The 21,526-nt window shown below is 34.3% G+C and overlaps 1 protein-coding gene across 1 annotated transcript in view; it reads left to right on the top strand.

Annotated features, from left to right (window-relative positions):
* Positions 1-1,299, top strand: part of HTR1B (5-hydroxytryptamine receptor 1B) — a 173,650-nt gene extending 172,351 nt beyond the window's left edge. Inside the window, exon 2 of the mRNA XM_019624400.1 lies at positions 1,258-1,299. The gene's annotated coding sequence lies outside the window, so the exon portion shown is untranslated. The remainder of the gene's footprint in view (positions 1-1,257) is intronic.
* The last annotated feature ends 20,227 nt before the right edge of the window (positions 1,300-21,526 follow it).

Here is a 21,526-nt window from a genome sequence, read left to right as displayed (position 1 = left end):
TCTCTCTCTCTCTCTCTCTCTCTCTCTCTCTCTCTCTCTCTCTCTCTCTCTCTCTTTCTCTGCTATGTGAGAAAGCCACCATCTGTAAGCCAAAAAGAGAGACCTCAGCAGACTCAATCATACAGGCACCCTGTTTTTGCACTTCCAGTCTCCAGAAATGAGAAAACGTATTTCTATTTTTTCCCAGTCTGGGGTATTCAGTTATGGCAGCCTGATATAAGATGAAGCATCATTGTCTAACAGAGAAATAGACAAGACTGAAGCTCAATACTGACGAAACTGAGAGAACTGAGTGAAAGAAAGAGGACAAAGTGAAGTAATCAGGGAAGAATGAGGATTATAATGATATATCAGTGCACATCTAGTCAAAAAAGAGAGATGAGGGATTTTCAGGTTGAGAATTGGTTCCAGGGAAAATGTGAAACTTGGAAAAAGTTTATGACGTATCTGAAAAACAGTAAGTCAAATAGCTAGCTAAATGAGAGGGGTATTTGAAATAAAAGATAAAAGCTCAGAGTTGGTTTTGAGTCACAGGGTAATGATTCATATATGAAGATGATATTATACATACATTTCTGAGGTGCTTTATATGGTTGCAGCTGTGGAGATAAATTTACACTGATCCTTTCATATGCTTTTCCATACCACTTCTTGGATGTGGTTATACCATTAAAGTCCTTTCAAATCCCAAGGTACTCTGATTCAATCGCACATTTTTAACATGTCTGACTTAGATGAAGGGTATAGTCTGTTATGATATATAAAAAGGTATTAACTGGCAGAAACAGGTGTTGAAACTGGGACCTTATTAGCAACACTATTTAATCCAGTGATGACCAAAGTGGGTTTGCATACGTCTCAGGAATACACAATATGATCTATGAGGCCAGTATAAGAAAAATATTAGAACTTCTATTTATGTTTATTTTAATCTCAGATTTTGGTGAATATTTTGTAATATTCATAACATATTAACAATTATGTACACATAGTTACACATAAATATATACTTATGATAGTATAAAGAAATAAACTAAATATATACTTATAATATACATTATAAATAAGTATATAGCCCCATTTACTAATAGGGCAATGCAGCATAAAAGTTTAAAGATCATTACTTTAATCAACTGTATTATTCCATAAATGAAAGACTTGAATGATTTGGTAGGGGTCTTAGATGTTATTCCTTAGAAGTTGAAGATCAGTGAAGAGGTTTAAGTATGGGAATGATAAGGTCACATTGTTTTTCAGAGAACTCATTTTGAAGACTAACTGGAAGAGAGGTCTGAGGGGGACAATGAAAAGTGGGGTGAGCAGGAAACAAACTCTTCCTCTCTCCAAGTAAGTTACAGAAATAATGAGGGTTTGGTTTAGAGGGAGTGGTGATGAAAACTAAATTCAGAAATAATTAGCAGCTGAAGTAAGCAGGATATGCTGATTGATTGTATGAGAAGTGTGAAATAAAAAACATGAAAGATGACACCGAGGTTTTTAGTTAGATGACCAAGTTAAAGTTATTTGCAATAAGAAACACAACCAGGGATGTTTTAGGGATAACATATGATGTGTGTAGTCATTACAATGTTAAGTTTAAGATGTTCAGGCCTTTGGTAGGTGAAAAGACTCAGAAAAGAGCTGGCATCTGAGGCTCAGAGGAGAGGTCTGGATGGGTGTATAGATTTGAGAGTCAGAGCAGGTACAAGGAGAGGGGCTATGGAAGTATAAAGAGTGAGAGAATAAAGCAAAAGAGCAGAAACACGCATGCTGGAAAATATTAAGAGCATTCATATGCCAAGGAAGCAAATGCAAGGCACTTTTATCTGATCAAAACCTTGTAGCTTGAATTTTTTAAGTGAATGGATGTGATGGAAACTGGTGATTCACAGGTGGTGATATTTTTCTAACTTTGAAAGCATCTGCTATTCAAGATGGCATCATGAGGTGTGAAAGAAAACTCTCATTGTGAAAAATTAGTGGAGTGGAAATTTGTTTTCTATATTACAAAGAATAGTGATGTTAGAATTGAATGCTAGAATAAAATTAACTAAATACTTGTCAATATACATATTTTCTTTTTAAAATATTGGCCAAAATTTAAGGTAAATGAAAAATAACTCCATCAAAATTAAAATTTCACCTCTGCATTTTACTTATGGACTTCTGTGTTACCTCCATCTTGAACTGAATACAGACTGCTGCAATGTATATTCTTAAATACATCCTCTTATAGATGTGATGAAACATTTTTTAACAGTTGGATCACTGGGCTTAGAATATATGTAATTTTAATGTGAATAACCATTAGAATATTTTCAAGAATAACAACAAGAATGGAACTATTATTATCACATCTCTACCAATACATGACAACATCTAGCATTTTAATGTTTGCCAAATATATGAGTACAAATGGATAACAAATTTTAGTTTTATGTTTCAAATTATTAATGAATTTGAAGATCTCTTCATATTGAACATTTGGACTACCTTATGTGAATTCACATTCTTTGTTGATTTATTATGGAATTTTGCTTCTCTTTTTGGTTTATCTGCAGGCATTCAGGTGTATTTTAGATAGTTTATTTGTCAGTTTTAGACATACAGCTGTCCATTCTCAATATATTCCCAATCTGCTAATTTTTACTTTGCTAATAGTGTCTTTCATTGAAGAAGAAATTATGAAGTTTATGAAAATAGATTATTAAATATTTGCCATTGTATATCCATATAATTTTTTTTGTACTGTCTGTACCTAAGAATGGAATAAAAGGTCTAGTAACCTCATAAACAGCAGTATTTTAGCATCTGTCTCCTCCTTTCCCTCAATTGGTACATTGATAGATAGAAAATATAGTTCTTTATAATGGTATTCTCCTGTATATCTGTATATACACAGTTTATATTACTTATTCTTTTAATAATATATCACTAATATTATATCATTATAGTTTGAAGATATCATTTTAATAGTAATGCAGTATTCTGTGAAATAAATATTCTGTAAAAATTATTTAATCTGCAAATTTTTTTTAAAATATTGCATTCTAAATAAAACTATAATGATAACTATATGCTTTTGACAAAGCAATCCCTCATACAAGATAGTGAGTTGCCTCTGCCTCAGGGGTTATGATATCATGGACTTTGTATCTTTAGCACATAGAACAGTGTAGGCTACATAGGACAAGTTTGGTACATGTCAGATGAATGATTGAATTAGTGAGGAAATGGTCATTTCCCCCCATAAGTGACAGTTGATATGGATAATGATACTTATGTTTACTAACACCACAGGATAGACATTGACCAATGGATTGACCTGAAAAGCACAGAAATATGGAAACTCTAGAAGAAAATTCTTACTCCCCTGTCTGTTTAGCTCCACTTCTGAAACAATTGATGCATCAACACCTGTCTGTGACTGAAGGCTGATCACTCTCTGAAGAATGGTGTATATAATATAAATAACATTTTGTTCATGTGAAGAAAGTCTATTTTAAAGGGATAATAATAGCCATACTTTTTTTGGCATTTACTCTATGCTGAGCTCTTTTCTCATCCTGACCACAATCTAAAATAGAACTATTATCCCGTATTTGAGACAGCAAATCGAGGCTAAGTAACTTGCTCAAGACCATGGAGCTGGTACATTGTGGAGAGTCGATTCTAATTTGGTACTGACACCAAAGCTAGGTCTCTTGACTACTATGCCTGTGATGTCAAATAAGTTTCATCATTCCAATCAGTCTTCATGACTGGCACTGGCTGCAAGGATTGGTGAATTAAGCAGAATTTTAAAGCAGCACTAATGTCTTGATAGACAGAGAACATAAAGTTGCAGCTCAGCCACCACAGATTGAGGAGGGACTGGTGGCAGCATTTGGTTACTTGTTGAACGCCTTCCTACTCTACTATCTCTTAACGTGTACTGAATTCACTAAACTGGTGAATCTTCTAATTAATAAAATATTCTCTCTACTTGTATTGCTGGGCTACCTTCATCACCGACTTCTGACTCCAGCCCCTCTAAAACCTTTCCCCCAACATTTCTGATGTCAGAAGAACAATGGCTTTCTTGTCTTGTTCCTGGTGTTCCAGTGAGGAAGCTCATGCGTCCTATTCTCAGTGGTGAGGCAGGATTTCATCTTCTCTCTGCTTTCTTCACCTCAACCATCCCCACAAGGTGTTTAGGAAGCATGAAGAAAGAGTAGATTCCTGTCCCAAAGAATTCACACAGTGTCATTCTTTGGGAAACAAATAGCTATATTTTGAGAACTGCTTGTTCTCTAAGTAAACTGTAAGTCCATCAAAGTTTTAAATTTTATTATATAAAAGAGAAGGAAACGGGTACGTATCCCATCTGAGTCTTTCATTGACATGGAGTCTTTCATTGACAAAACAAGTCACTTCTTCTCTGTGGTGTTTCCGTAATCTGTATACGCTTTGTTCTGTTGGTTGGATCATATTGAAAGTTACTTTTGTGGAAATTCTCATGTTTTTTTCCTCCCATGAACACTGCTTATAAAGGGCCCTTTTCCTGGCTCAGAATAGTTGCCATTTCTCAGTGCAGGCATTTTCATTTTGTAATGTGGCTCTCATGAGAAGGGCTCTGCTACTTTTAGCCCACAATGGAGGTATTTCATTAAATAATGTTAGAGATAACTTAATACATTTTTCTAGCTGCAGGGGAACAATCACACTCCAGGGTTCCGAATTTGATTCATTAGTGAATCAAGAGCAGGCTTTCTGTGGAAGTTTAGGTCTTTGGCTGAGTTTTTGTTGGACATTTAACGAAAGTTAAAGCTTAAAATTAAAGACAAATGAATTTTAATGTCTGCAAAGCCTTTTAGAATTGTACTGACATGTGTTTCCCATGAATGAATTCACAAAGAGAGTTGGAGAAAGCATTTCAGGAGCTACTGGCAAGTATAGATAGACAGAGGCTTACGTGGATGCTGACATCTAACATTATTGTGAGATAATTGAGTCCGTTGTCAAATTTGGTGTCAAAGAAAGGAAAAGATGTAAGAACTAGACATAGACACATCTTCTGTAAAAAAAAATATTTTAGCTTGAAATCCATTGATTTTTTTTAGCTTTATTGACATATAATTAACATAATATCATGTAAGTTTAAGGTGTACAACATGATGATTTGGTGAATCCATTCTTAAGGGATCTGGAATTACTCCTACTGTATATATGAACTCCTCTGCTCCCCTTTTCCTCTGTCTTCCTGCTTTGTGCCTATGTCCTTCTTTGACCTTGACAAAGATCTACATTCATAACCTCCTTTCAGAATAAGCTCATGTCTTCCCATCTGATGAAAGCATTGTGTATAAATGCAATAGGTATACATTTGTAGACATCATAAGGTGAAGATCCTATTATGAGTAAGACAACTTTCTTTGCATTTTGTACTTTATATTTTATTGTCTAAAATTCAACAAAGAAGTTTTAAAAACTTTAAATAGGTAGATTATATTTACCCTTGCTTACAAAAGTTGTATCTTAATGTTTACATTATATACATTTTTAAATTTTGGTATAACCAGCTAATTAAAATTTCCTGGAATACAATCAATGGTAGACAGTTTTCAACATCAAAGTACTTTAATAAAGGAGTCAACAAATAGAAATTGTAGTCTACTGAAGATTTCAAAACGTACAGTGAGGATCTCCACCTTCCGGACAATTTCTGAAACATACTAGGCTTTTCTTTTTATTGTATGGATTCTTACTAATAGTTCTATCAGCTGAGTGTGTAGGCTCAGCCCATGCAACATCTAAAAAGAACATTTCAATTATCATTAGTGTTAGAATATGTCTGAGGAATGATGAAGCTGTACATCACCTGGGGTTGCAGTTTACATTTTCGAGCCTGAAAGGAAAGAAGCTATACTGATAAGCAACAGCTCTACTAAGGATTTCACTCTATGGTCTAGAAACATACCTACTTTTAAGCCACATGTCAGTTTATTGTGATCTGACTTTATTTTATTAAACCATTCACAATTGTTGAAGAGGAAAGGTAAAAATACATAAAAATAGGAAAAATGAAAATAAAAGAGAAAAAATGAAAGTAGTACATAACAATTTTAAGAAATGACTTTTAAGGGTTGAAAGATAAATGGTCAATACAAATATTTAAATTGAAACATTTTCTTTAAACATTGTAAAAGTTATTTAGTATACATAGTACACATTTCTTTTTTAAATGATTTTCTTTTGGTTTTAACAATTTCGCTTTCTCTATGTAACTTTTTTTAAAAATTCAGCAGCATAGAAGATAAAGAAACATCCATTTTCTGACCACCATTCAAAACTCCTGATATCTTTTGGCATATTTACTTCCAAGCGTGTGTGTGTGTGTGTGTGTGTGTGTGTGTGTATGCACATATATATATATATATATATATATATATATATATATATATATATNACACACACACACACACACACACACATACCAGAGGGGGGCCAAAAATATGTATACAAGTGGACACTTTGGTCAACTTTGCTCAAGCAGTAATTTGCCGTAATCAGAATCAGAAGTTCCTGGACGCTGATGGTAACCACTTTGAGCACCTCTTGTAATTGCAGAAGTCAAATGTTCTTGTATTCATCATTTGTTATCAGTATATATTGAGTATTACAATATTAATATAGTTTTTCTTTCTTAAAATGTGTGTACATTTTTTGACACCCTCTATACATAATATATAGAGAGGTATATATACCTCTCTATATATATTTGAAATAACTTTGTTTATATAGTTTTTGTTTATACATATATTATTTATTTTACATTTGGTTTTGTATCTTCAAGGTTTTTCCTTAGTACATCATTCCTGTGACTAAAAGTTATGCACCAGTTGATTTCCATATTACTTGTCATAAATGATCTTGGCTCACCTTAGGACCTCATCTCTTTCTCCTCTGCCCTCACTCATCTCACTCTGGCTACACAGGCCTCCTTTCTCTTCCTCAAACATGTCAAGCATACCCTATTTTGGGGTCTTTGTCTTTACCATCCCTCGGCCAACAACACCCATCCCTTTACCATGTGTATGATTTCCTTCCTCACTTTCACTTTGTTCAAGTGTTTGTTCTAAGCACCTTATAGGAAAGGACATCCCTGACCAACCTATCTAAATAGAGCCCCTCAATCTTTCACTCTCTATCTTCCCATTCTACTTGTTTTTCTTCATACTTGTCAAATATATTTATTTTTTTATTGTCTATTTCTCCATCATGTTACACACACACACACACACACACACACACACACACACACACACACACACCTCTAGAAGAACAGTGTCTTTGTTTTGCTCACTGCTCAAATAACAGATCCTAGAACAGTGCCTGGTGCATAATACATAATAAATAATTGTTGAATAAACAAATTTACTGGCTACATAGTATTCTATTTCATAGGTATACCTTACTTTGCTTAACTCTATGGTAGGATAATGCTTTATTGTAATAAATAAGGCAATGTTTATAAATACGTAAGTTTTTTACCTATCAATCTATCATGTCTGTATATCTGTCTACCATCTCTAAGTTATGTCCATAAAATTAAATCTTAGTGATAAAATTATTGGATTAACAATATGAAAATTTGAAACATTCCTTTTTCATAATATAATCACCAGTAACTTCTTTAACAAATTTTGTAAGCAATTTATACAGGTTTTAAATAATTTGAATATTCTGTACTAATTTTACTTTTACTGGTTTGCATGTAAATAACTATTTTACTACAATCTAGCCTGGAAGGTTATTGTACATTTTTAAAGCTATAATAATTTGAAAACTTGTTATTTTTGAATAATGGAGAAGCAAATGTATTTTGCTGTATGCCAATAATTTGTTTTCCTATTATGTCAAATGTCTATTCCTATTTTCTCTATTTAGTCTGCTTTATTTGTTGAAGTTTTATAGTTTTAGTTATTGCTTTATTAACAAAATATATACATATATACTGTATATATATATATATATATGAGTTTTTCATAAGTAAAATACAAAATATTCATGTATATTAGTATGAAAATTTAACTCTGATATTTAAGAAACACCTTATATTTAAGGTGTGCCATTTTCTTTATATGTAATCCCTAATTGCTAAAATAACGTGGATAGTTTTATTTTATTATCACTATCTTAAAAGGAAGAATCTGTAATTTATATATTAAGTAGCTTTTATAGTTCTGGTGAAGCAGGAATTTAGGGTTTGTTTCCCAATTCACGCTACCTCTCCAATATGACTCATTTCCAGTCTGTCATTGAACTTTAATTTTGTTTATGGTGTTTTGGGCAAACAAGAATTTTACATTTCAATGTGATCAAATATATTTAGTTGAAGCATATGTAATGACCAATATTTGACCAATTTTGATCCACAAATGGCAATTTCATAGACTTTAACCTAATATTTTCTTTATGATTTTTCCCTTTGATTTAAGCCTTTATAAATGTTCTCTAATTTATATATTTGCTATTCCACATTAGAATTTTATTTTTAATATTTCTATTTATTTACAAATTCACCAGAATATTTTTTTCAATGAAACTAATCAATTTTACCAATACCATTTATGGACAATCTTTCTTTTCCTTTCCAGTATTTGATGTCATTGAATAGTATATAAATACTATAAATAGTATCTATCTATCTATATATATATAATATATATATATATATATAGATACTATAAAAATACATATATAAAAATACTATTTATAGTATATAAATATTATAAAATTAGAATATATACTAATTGTATTAGTTTCTTAAGGCTTCCATAATAGAGTACAGCAAAAGGAGTGGCTTAAAACAGCAGAAATTTCTTATCTTACAGTTCTGTAGGCTAGAAGTTCAAAAGTTAGGAAAAGGCTCCCTCTGAAATCTGTAGGGAAGAGTACTTCCTAGTCTTTTCCTAAATTTTGGTGTTTGCCTACAATTTTTGGTGTTTCTTGGTTTGTACATATACATTGCTCCAATCCTCCATCTTCACATGGCACTCTCCCTGGTCTTTAAATCATCTTCCTTCATTATATGTCTATGTCTATGTACACATTTCTACTTTTTAGAAGGACATCAGTCATTATGGATTAAGGCTCACCTTAATGACCTCATTTTAATTTGAGTATTCTGCAAAGATCCTAGTTCTAAACAAGGTCAAATTTTGGGGTTTTAGGCATTAAAACTTCAACAAATCTTTTCTTGGGGGGTAGGGGGGCACAATGCAACCCATAATACTAGTGTTACTAAAACATGTAGGCGCTTCACTCCATTTTATTCATCAATATCTCTATTGTGAGGAAGTGCACTGATATAATTATTTTGGTTTTACAATGTCTTTTTTTATGATAGAATCAGTATTCTAATATCAATCTATTTTCTTCAAAAATGTCTTAGCTATTCTCACACATTTTTTTTTCCTGATGATTTTCAGAACATTGTTTTTCAATTTCTGCTAAATCTATAAATTAATTTGGAAAGAACTGACATCTTTGCAATAGTCATTCCATTTAGGAGCATGCTAGGTTTTTAATTTATGATGTCTTCTTTATCTACACACATATTTTTTCACTTTTCTTCATAAAGTACTGTCAGAATATTTGAACAGGCTACTGCCAGATGTTTCACAGCTGTGTTGTTATAGTGAATGGGATCTTTTCTCCTTTTTATTTTCCAAATGGTTATTGCTAGTACATATAAGGATGGTAGTAACTTTTATACATTAATATGATATTTAATATATCTTTTAAACCACTCTATCTCAGTAGTATATAAACAGGTTTTCTTGTGTTTTGTAGGCATGGAATCATATATATATATATATATATATATATATATATATATATATATATATATATATATATATTTTTTTTTATTTTTTGGGTCAGAGCTTTCAGGAATAACAATTATGAATAATGTATATTAGTATTGTGGCTCTTTTCTTAGACTTTTTTTATAAATAGTGAAATATTTTTCACAATTTTAACTGATTTTGAATGCTTGACAGAGAGAATATTCATTCTTTATTAGTAAATATTTCTCTTTGATTTTGAGCTTGTAATCAATAATGAATATTTTAGTTTATCAAATCACTTTTATTTTACATGCATAATTTATTGTATTATATAATAACCTATTGATAGGATGCACAGCACTTTACCATAATAGTCTATATTATGTGGAATTGCAGTATCCAAATCAATGCCATTGATTATAAAATCCTGCTCAATAATCAGAATACCCAAGTTATTATGATGAATTTCTGCTAAGAACTTCAAAAGTACAATATTTTATTTATATTCCAGTTGAATATCAGTCTTACAATACAAAAAATCAGCACTTTGTCACAACTCCTGGAAAAAGTACATTGTATTGTATATAAATTATATCTCAATGGAACATCTTAAAAAATACAGAAAGCCAACATTGTTTAAGCTTTTTTATATATTAATATTCATTAGTTTAATTGTGGGCATTATGCTAGGCATTGGGGACACAAAAGTTAGTCCTCCAGAGAAGCAACAAAAAAGATATTTTCTCCCTCTTCTCTTAGAATAATTACTTTATTGAGGGAGAAGAATGGTGCACATTGCTCAAACATTTACATTATGAAAGAGGAGTTTATAAATGTTATAAATAATCTAATGGAAAAGGACATTTCATGGAGACCTGTAGGAGTAGAGGGTCAGTAAGGAAGTAGTAGTAACATAATTCTTTTTTTTAATTGATTATTATAGTTTTGCTTTTGTTTTTTATTTATTTATTTTTTTAAAGATTTTATTGGGGAATTGGGAGAGGGGAACAGTGTTGGGGAATCGGGGAAGGTGAGCAGACAACTTGCTATTCTTTTTTTTTTTTAAAGATTTTTATTGGGGAATTGGGGGGATGGGAACATTGCTGGGGGAATTGGGGGAAGGGGAACAGACTAGTTGCTGTCGTTTTGTTCTTCAATCTAGTTGTAGAGGATGTTGCTTCACTGGCCCAAGTTGGCACCATCATTGCGCTCTTCTCTGGCGAGGCAGATCAGTCACCGGCTTCTGGACGTTGCTATTCTTTTGTTCTTCAGTCTAGTTGTAGAGGACATTGCTTCACTGGCCCATGTTGGTATTATCATTGCACTCTTCCCGGATGAGGCAGATCGGTTGCCAGCCTCTGACGGCCGCTCACAGTGGCTCTTGGCAGCTTACACCAGCTGCTGGCCACTCATGCTGGCTGCCAGCCACACACGGAAGCTCATGGCAGCCCACTGCAGCAGGGGCTGCAGACTATGCCATCGCCAGCGACTCACCGCATCCCAGCTCCAGGTTGAGCTATTGTTCACCATCTTAGCTGTAGAGGGCGCAGTGTCACTGGCCTTCATGTGGGATCCGAACCAGGGTTCTGCTGCACAGAGCTGGCATCTGAAGCCAGCTCTTAACCAACGCACCACTGGGCCAGCCCTTTATTTTTCTTTTTTATTAAGTTTATTGGGGTGACAGTGGTTAGTAAAATCTCATAGCTTTCCAGTGTACGTTTCTATAATACGTCATCTATATATCACATTGTGTGCTTACCGGCCAGAGTCAGTTCTTGGAAGTATTAGCAAAAATGAAAACTTAAAGGAGAGCAGTGAAAGCATCCAAGAGAGAGAGAGAGAGAGAGCGAGAGAGAGAGAGAGAGAGAGAGAGAGATCCTTATGTATAACCTGTGTAACCCAAGTAAGCTGAAAGGTCTGAGAAACTGAAAGATGACCAGAGAGACTGGAACTGTAGAGAATGAGCAGGAAAATAGCGCTGATACAGTTGACAGAGCCAGACAAGCCCTCCTGTATGGATTATGGGAAAAAGTTACATTTTTATTGTAAGAGCATTGGCAAGCTTCTGAGGAGGGATTTAGCACAGATAGGATGGATAAAATTGTCATGGACCATGCTGAAAGCAGGTGAAATGAAGAGAAGTGGATGAATGAACAGATATTTGGAAATAAAAATCTAGCAAAATGAGAAATAAATCTTCAAATGTCTCTCAAATCAAGAGAATCGAATGATGCAAGTCTCATGTCAGGCTAGGGTCCAACAGTACCTGCTTCCTGCTCAGGTTAGAGAATATATCTCAGAGGCTGGACAATGGCTTTAAGTGTAGAAGTGTGTTGCTGAAAACTGGGGTTTTCCTATACTTTAGGCAGTCTTTAAGTAGGTACTAAAACCCCAATATAACATCCTTGAATGAAGAAACTTTTTCATTAAAAATTTGTATAGGTTACACTCTTCTTAATGAATTCAGACTTCCCTTAATTTCAATTTATCCATGAGCTGTATTTATTAGTTAAGACTATTTTAGTTGCATTTACTATACATCAATTCTGATAGCTTAAACAAAATCCACAACCCTGGCAGAGGAAGGACTACGTAATTGTTGAGAAACAGATTATATGTTCTCACTATCTTCATCTCTGCCTTCTGCCCTCTCTGTGTCCATGTGTTTATTGTTTCCAATAGACTTTCTTAGTCTACTAAATGAAATGTGACTATCCTCAAATTTACATGTTTCAGATTCCTGAATTTAATAAAAAAAGAAAATAACCTGACCTCTCAAATTATTGATGCCTCATTTTCTGGTTTAGTTTTCTCCTTAGTGTTCTTGACTTTTAAACTTATTTATTTATTATTTTATTATCTTCTTTCACCCACTACAATATAAGTTTCTTGACAGCAAGATTTCGGGTCAGTTTTGTTTACTTACCTCCAGTATTTAAAACAGAGCTTGGAGTATAGGAGGAGTCTTGTAATTAATTAATTAACTAATTAATGAGTCAGTAAATAAATTTACTCTTCTCCACAATGAATCCTAAATGCATATGTGCATATATATTGGCATTCTAATGCTATTTAATGTTAACTCGTCATTAGTCATGTAAATGCAAATTAAAACTACGTGGTGACATTTTTTGTCTGTAACATAAAAAAAAAAAAAGAAGAAAGAAAAAGAATGCTAAAACTCCTGTTGATGAAGATGTGGAGAAGTCAGTACTCTCTTTCAATGCTTTCAGGAGAATTTAAATCAAAAGTTTTAAAAATGCACTTCCCTATTGACCCACTCATTGTAACTCATGAAAAATGTATTCTAAGAATATAATCATATTTGCAGATTTTTATATTTAGTGATATTAGACAGAATGGTTTAAAATTGCAATATATTTGAAGCAACTATTTATGCAAAAAGAATTAGTAACATTTATTACAGTTTAAGATATAGTGTGATGCAATTATTGAAAATAATGATGTGAAAGATTGACTGATAACATGGAAAATATTCCCATATGTTGTTAAATTAACCAAAGCAAGTTATAAATCAGTTTACATAGTTTGCTTTTTAAAAGAGCATAAACCAATGCTCTCTCTCAATGGTTCTATCTAGTTCTTCTGCATTTAATCTTACAATAGGTAAAAAATTCCCCTCTCACAAGCAGACAGGAAAACATGTGCTGTTCCCATAACGCCCTTGATGTCAGTGAGTTTTAGTATGCCGACAAAATATATTACCTATGCTATGATTTGTTTTCTATTTTAATTAAAGTGATTGTTTGCTAATAACCTGATTTCTAGGATAATTTATTTTGAGCATCAAACCTCAGGTCTTTTGCTAATTTGAATTAATACCATTTTTATGTAAGAATTAGTGAGAAATGCTAATGTCAGTCTTCCTGTGTTAACACAGTTGAGTGATTCTCATTTAAACCTCTCCATGTCTTGTCTTCTAAGACATTTCATGGTCATGCCTTCTTCCTTCCTGACCTTTCTTTCCTCTGGTTTTTTTTTTTTTTCTTATTTCTCCTTTATCATAAGCGGTCTCCAAAATTCCATCCTTGAGCCTTTCCCTTTTTTTTTATCTGTCCAATGGCAATAATAATTCATTCATTTATTCACTCATTGATACATACATTCTTTTAACACACATTTATTTATTACTTACATTTTCCTGGTACTGTGCTAGATGCTGGAATATAATCTTGAATGAGTCAGATTTACTTACTAGGATGGACTGAATTCTGTGATCATAAAATTCATATATAGGAGTCCTAATCCCCAATGTGATATTATTTGGAGACGGGGCCTTTGGGAAGTGATTCTGTTTAGGTGAGCTCAAGAGGGTGGGGCTTTCATGATATGGTTAATGCCCTTAGTAGAAGAAATACTTTCTCTCTTTCTACACACGCATACCAAGGAAAGTCCAGTAAGGACACAGTACAAAGTTGCTCATTTACAACCCAAGGAGAAAGCTCTCACCAGATGCCAACCCTGCTGGCACCTTGGTCTTGAACTTCCAGTCTCCAGACAATGAGAAATAAATTCCTGTTGTTTAAATTACATAGTCTATAGTATTTTGGTTTTGCATTCCAAGCTGACTAAGAGATTTTGGTACTGAGAAGTGGAGTGCTACTGTAACAAATGACTAAATATGTGAAAGTGTGTTGGGAACTGGGTAAAAGGTAGACACTAAAGGAGTTTTGAGATGCATGCTAGAAATATGGACATCCTGGTGAGGTCTCAGACAACAATGAGGAATATGTGATTGGAAACTGGAGGAGAGGCTTTCTTTGTTATAAAGTGGCAAAGAACTTGGCTGAACTGTGTTCTAGTGTGTTGTGGAAGATAGAACTTGTAAGTGATGAAATTTGATATTTAGCTGAGCAGATTTCTAAGCAGTGTTGAAGGAACAGCTTGTTTCCTCCTGACTGATAACAGTAAAACACAAGAGAGAGATGAATTAAAGAAATTCAATATTGCAAAATGAGAAAATGTTCAAAAGAGATTCCAAGAGTGTGGGGGACCAACCATTTGATCAGGAAATTAGGATAGATGTAAACCATGGACCTTACAGACATCTCAGTGAGAGCCAGGAATAGAGATGGAATTATACCAGCAGAAACACTGCCATCTGGGAGGAGAAGAAAAAAGAAAACAGGACAGAATGAAGACCACGAACTTATTCTATCCTCCAAGAAAAGGGAAAATGTACCCCAAAGGCGATTCAGAGATGATCAAGGTTGTTATTCCCACCACAGGTCCAGAGTGCATGGAGGTGGAGGGGTGGGGAACGGAGCAGGCCCCACCTGGGTTTCAACCACCAGGACTTCCACCCAGCAGAGCTGCAAGGACAGGGCCCTTGTAGAGAGCAGTGTAGTGGTGTGAGTGTTGCTCCCAAACCAAAGGAGGCAAGGTCAGCCCTGGGAGTCATGGGGTGATGGAACCACTCTAGTGGATAGAGAGTTTTATTCTTGAGCCTTAAGATCTAGTGGAATTTGCCTTGCTAGGTTTTGGTCTTGATTTGGGCTCCTCACTCCTTTCTTTCTTCTGATTTCTCCATTTTGGAATATGAATGTTTATCTTATGCCTGTCCCACCACTGCATTTTGGATATAATTTATCTGTTTTTTGCACATAATTTATCTGGTTTCACAGGTGAAGGGGAATTTTGCCTCAGAATAAATTGCATCTTGAGTCTCACCCATATCTGATATAGATGATATTTAGATGAGACATTGGGCTTTAAACTTTAGAGTTGATGCTAGAATAAGTTAAGACTTTGGGGAGCTATTGAGATGGAATGAATGAATGCATTTTGTATGTGAAAAGGATGTGAATTGGGGGGACCAGGGACAGAATGCTGTCAACTGAATTGTTCTTCCAAGATTAATAAATTCCCTAAGTAACTTAAATCGCTCAAGGAATTTAAAGACTAGTAGTGGTGATGATGACAATAATCATGATACAAAGATTACTGAGTGTTTTCAATAACAGCAACACACTGTTTTAAGTCATCGACATGTATTATGTTAAATTCTCAGAAAACTCAATGAAGTGGACACTAATTTCACCCTGAATTTAGAAAGAGGGTGGGAAAGGCATACAATGACAATAGACACATTCCTACAAAACTAATTAATGAATTTAAATTGAAGTAGATGTTGTAAAGCAGACTTATAATGACATAAAACAATATAACAAGGATACTTGAGCAGAGAATTAAAGAGTCTAACAAGAAAGTGACTTTTAACCTAAAATGCAAAGCATGTGTAAATGTTAGGAAGGCAAAGCGTTGTAAGAAAAGAGACAGCAGCCTATGGAAATACCGCAAGATGGGAAAGAGTGCACTGTGTTCCAGAATTCCGCTTGTGTGGGAAGACATTGACGTGGGTAAGAAGATGCACAACCAGAGTGGAGAATGAACTGGTAGAAGGCCAGATAGAGGCAAAGAGACAACTTAGGAATCCAATTAGGTAATCTCCAGCAAGAATCAGTGTGCCCTATGGGGGCAGTGGAGAGAAACAAGTTGACTGGGTATATATCTCAAAGTCAAATCTGCAAAACCTACTAATGGAGTGATTATGAGATGTTAGGGAAAGTAAAGATTAAAATTAACTCTCAAGTTTCTGCTTTGAGCAATTACTTGTATGTAGTGTGATAATTTGGTGAGAATATAAAAGCAAAGAAAAGAATATATGAATTTAATAGCCCTTTGTAACATTTCTAGAATATATGGTGCCTGGCTAGGATACATGGTGCTTAGTATAGGTTCCACATCTCCACTCATTCATTGATTTATTGCATGCTCTATACCACGTACTCTATTTGACGTTTAGAATACAAACTTGTAAGAATGGACCTCTATAGGCCTGAGTAACTGTGGTGGTGGGACTCAGATTTCTGAGGAGGAGTCCACTGCTTTATTTTTGAAGTTTTAACCTCTAAAGAGGTGAAATGAAACTGTTTCTGTGCGTGAAAGAGGAAGGTGGATTCTGAAACAAATTGCTATTGAAATAAGCTGATGTTTCCAAAATGAAGAGCAATTGCTGGGGGAATGCTGACAGAAACACGAGGCAAATCAGAAAGGAACAAGTTCCTTTTCCATCCTGCTACCTTCTAATTACCCTCCTACCCCCAGCACCCATTACTTACAGAAACTATCAGAAATCCAGCTATCAAGGGGTGAATGAACTTTGTAGTGTCCCATCTGCAGAATCACAGAAAGTCAGAAGCTTGCTTTTGGCGTTGAGAGACAATAGCTTAATGACCCTCATACTGTCAAGAAGCTCATGCGTTTATATTTCTAGAACTTTATCCTGAACCCCAGACTTGCTTATCTAACTGCCTACTCAGAATCCATGCTTAGATGTCTACTAGAAATCATATATATACAATATGTTCAAAACTGAACTCCTGATTTCCCCTTATAACTTGGTTCTCCCACACTGTTCCCCATTTCGGTGAAAGGTCACTCCATTCTTCTTTCACAAGACAAAAACCATGAATCCATTCTGGACATTTTCTCTTTCATTCTTCATGTATAATCCTTCAGAAAATCATGTTAGTTGTGCTTAAAAACATGTCCTGAGTGTAACCCCATCTCACCAGCTGTCAGCCATTATTATGTTTTATTTGGATTACTAAAATAGGCTCTTATTTAATCTTCCTTGCTTCTGACCTTGCTCCCATCTCCCAAGAGCCAAGTATTTCTTCTAAAACGTAAGTCAGATCACCTTACTTCTCTGCTCAAAAATCCTTCAGACTTCTCATCTCAGAGTAAAAGCTAAAACACTCTCACCGACCTAACAGACCATAAACAAGCTTTCCCACCGCATCACCTCTCTGATATCACTCTTCACCTTGCTCCCCTCTCCGCATCCTTGCTGTTCCTCTAGCATGCCAGTCACCCTCCTCCACCAAGGCTTGTGCAATTGCTGTTATCTCTGTCTCAACTGCTCCTCTCTAAGTCCTTCTAGAGCAGTGTCTAGTAGAATTAGTTACTCAATAAATAACTATTGACTGAATTAAGGAATCCGAGAAGACTTCCCCAAGAAAGTAACATTTTATCCAAGATTAGAAAAATAATCAGAAATACACAGATGAAACAGGAGTGAAGGTCGATTAGGGAACAATGATCTTGGCAGATGAAGAACATGCACAAAGATCACAAGGCAGGAGTGAACATGTCTTTTGTATGTTTACGGCATGCTAAGGAGAAGAGGAGCAAAAAATAAAGCTGGAGAGAAAAATAGAAGCAAGATTGTTTGAAAGGATTAAGTTAATACATAGAAATGCATGCTGTACTTATCTGAATAGCATTTTTATTAATTGCATTATCATTCCCCCAGAAAACCAAGCATTAAATATTTGAAGTATCCTGTAGTCCTCCTTTTTTTATTCATTTAGTCATCTGGTCCTATAGATCTGATGATATCTCTTTCCTTACCCTTTTCTTTTTATTCCTACTACTGCTTCATTAACTCAGGTCTGCATTTACTTTTCCTGAACTGTTTTAATAACCCTTGAGCTTCACTGCCTCTGAGTTTCCATCTTTATCTGAAGCACACATAGCAGCAGCCTCTGGCACATTCTTTATTTTCCAAAAAGAATCTTCAATTCTGGCCCATCTAGATCACTACGCTTTAGCAACTCTCTGCACTCTGCTAAGTCAAGAATCCTGATCTTGGCCCTTGAATTCTGTCAGCAAACATTCTCAACCTACACATCTGACAGTCTTCTCTACCAGGCCATATGCACCAACAAAACTAGACAAACAGAATTTCCCAAATGTATTACATATTTAATTCAACCAACCATCCATCAAATCACATTTGTTGTAAATATCTATGCCTTTACTTATATTGTTCAGCATATCTGAATACCCTGTTCCCTATTTCCATCTGTTGAACTGCTGCCCACTTATCAAGATCTTTCTCAAGTAGCTTCCTAGCTGCTTCATAAGGTAAGCTTTGATCACCCTCCATGAAAGTAACATTTTCAGTCTTTGATTCCCTGTAGCATTTTGTTTATCTTCTCTGGCTATATTATATTCTGATTTTTAATCTACATTTTATTAATTAAACAAGTTGGTGAGAATAAAATTATATTGCCAATGAACTTTAAAAGCAAATGTAAAACTTCATTTTTACTATTATTATTGTCAACATTATTCTTATTTTACTCCTCACTACAAGTCTGAAAGTTTATTGAAACATAGGTTATAATGTACTCATTGTCCCAGTCTCTGAGGTAATTATTATAGTAATATATATATATATATATATANCCAGCCCCACCCCCAGCCCAGTCAGCCCCTGCTCACCTTCCAACCACCTACCTGGGAAACCCATTCCAACATCCTCCCCCACCCCCATCACGCTGTGTACTCAAGAATCTATTCATACACTTGGTGTAATATATATATTAATACAGTAATAATCTTCATATGAATAATTAATGTATCTTCCCCAAATCAAATTGTGAAACCCTGGACACTTGATACTGGTAGATATTACTCTTATTATCTCTAGAGCCTAAGCATTAGTGCCTGAGCATCAGTCATATTTGTGGACAGAATCAGTAAATTAGAAGCAGGAATGGTGTAGAAACATGAAAGAAATCACAAGGTGAAGATTAAGAAGTTTAAATTGGCTTTAATGTTATTTTTAATGCACTCATAAGAGTAAAAGAAATGGTTATTATTTCTTATGGATGGGATTGCTTCATGAGATCCTAAAATTGTCCCCTAGACACGCCAGTCTATTTTCCACACTTCCTTCTAAAAAGGAAGTCATATTTATATATATATATATATATATATATATATATATAGAGAGAGAGAGAGAGAGAGAGAGAGAGAGAGAGAGAGAGAGAGGAGAGCAAACTAATAAGTGTGTTTTGAATTGAGTTGATACTGACCACATCATATCCTAGATTGAAATATTTAAATATATACACATATGTATTTTTTTAAATAAATTATAGTCACATAACAGAATTACTTATTTCAGAATCTTATTTAATCATCAGGAGTATGTTCTATATGTTCTAATTATAACACATTCACAAAAGCAGGAAAAGCTCTTTCCTAATAGGTAAGCTCTCCTCACCTCTTATAAAACACATAAGAAGTCAAAAGACTTTATCCAGAAAAGCTAAGCAGTGGTTCAGAACTGGTAGTTACTACCTGGAAATAACATTATAATTACCTTGGGAGCTTTTGAAAATCTCAGTGCTCAGGACACATGCCAAAGCAATTAAATCAGAATCTCTAGGGATGGCACACAGACATCAGTGTTATTTAAATCATATCTATCAATATCTAAAGAGAATAATGTGCTATGACCAAGTGAGATTTATTCCAGGTAGGAATGGCTGGTTTAAATTAGAAAACTAATAAATGTAATCCCCCCAAATAATTGTTCAAAAAAAAAAGCAAAAACACATGAGCCTACAAATTGATGCAACATAAATTATATGACAAAAAATCTAACACCCATTCAAGATAAAAACTCAGTCAACTAGGAATACAAGGTAACATCCTCAAATTTAAAAAAAAAATCATCTACAAAAAAACCCTACAGTGAAATAATAATTCATGGTGAAATTGGAACATTTCCTCCTAAACTACAAAAACAAAGCAAGGATATTTTCTTTCATCACTTCAGTATAGTATTGGAAGACTTAGTCTGTGCAATAAGGCAAAAGTGAAAATAAAAAGCATATAGATTGGAAATAAATAAATAAATGTTTTTCTATTTCCAGATGACATAATTGTCTGTGTGTTAAGTTCCAAGTAATCTATAACAAAATTAGAACTAATTAGTGAGTTCAGAAAGGTACCATAGTACAAGGTCAACACATAAAAATCAATTATAATTTAATATATTAGAAATGAACAAGTGGAAATAAAAAATTTAAATGCAATGTCATTTAAAATCACTTCAAAAATGAAACAAGTATTGACTCTAAAAAACGCATATCCATAAACTGAAAATTATAAACACTGAGGAAAGATTAAAGTAGCCCTAAATAAATGTAATGACATATCACGTTTATGGATTAGAACACTCAACATAATAAGGATGTTAATTATCCCTAAATTGATCTATAGGCTTAATGCAATTTCTATCTAAAAACTCCAGCAGCTTTTTTTTTTAATATAGACAAGCTGATTCTAAAATTCATATGAAAAGGCAAAGGAAGTAAATAGCTAAAATAATTTAGAAAAGGAAGAATAAAGTTGAAGGAATCACACCACCCAATTTTAAGACTATGTAGCCATAGGAACCGAGACTGTGGTATTAAAGAAGGGACAGACACAATGACCAATGCAACAGAACACAGAACCTAGAGACAGACCCATGCAAATATGCTGAAATGATTTTTGAGAAAGATACAAAAACAATTCAATAAAGGAAGGATAGTCTTGGGCCAGCCAAGTGGCTCAGTTGGTTAAGAGTTGGCTTAAGAGCACAAGGTCTGAGAAACAGGGCTGCCAGTTCGATTCTCACATGGGCCAGTGATGCTGCACCCAAGCTGAGCTGCTGCTGAGGTGCCAACAGGTGGCAGAATGGCTCAGCTGGTGTAACAACAAGATTGCCTATTTGATGGTGGGCTACACCCACCCGCAACTAAGACTGAACTCAGCACCTTGAGCTGAGCTGCTGCCCGGAAGGCTCAGAGGATAGAGTGTGAGCTCTT

The sequence above is a fragment of the Hipposideros armiger genome, unplaced genomic scaffold, assembly GCF_001890085.2.
Source record: "Hipposideros armiger isolate ML-2016 unplaced genomic scaffold, ASM189008v1 scaffold_588, whole genome shotgun sequence".
Taxonomy (NCBI): domain Eukaryota; kingdom Metazoa; phylum Chordata; class Mammalia; order Chiroptera; family Hipposideridae; genus Hipposideros; species Hipposideros armiger.
The sequence above is the reverse complement of the archived record's forward strand: the minus strand, read 5'-3'. Positions and strand labels throughout refer to the sequence as shown.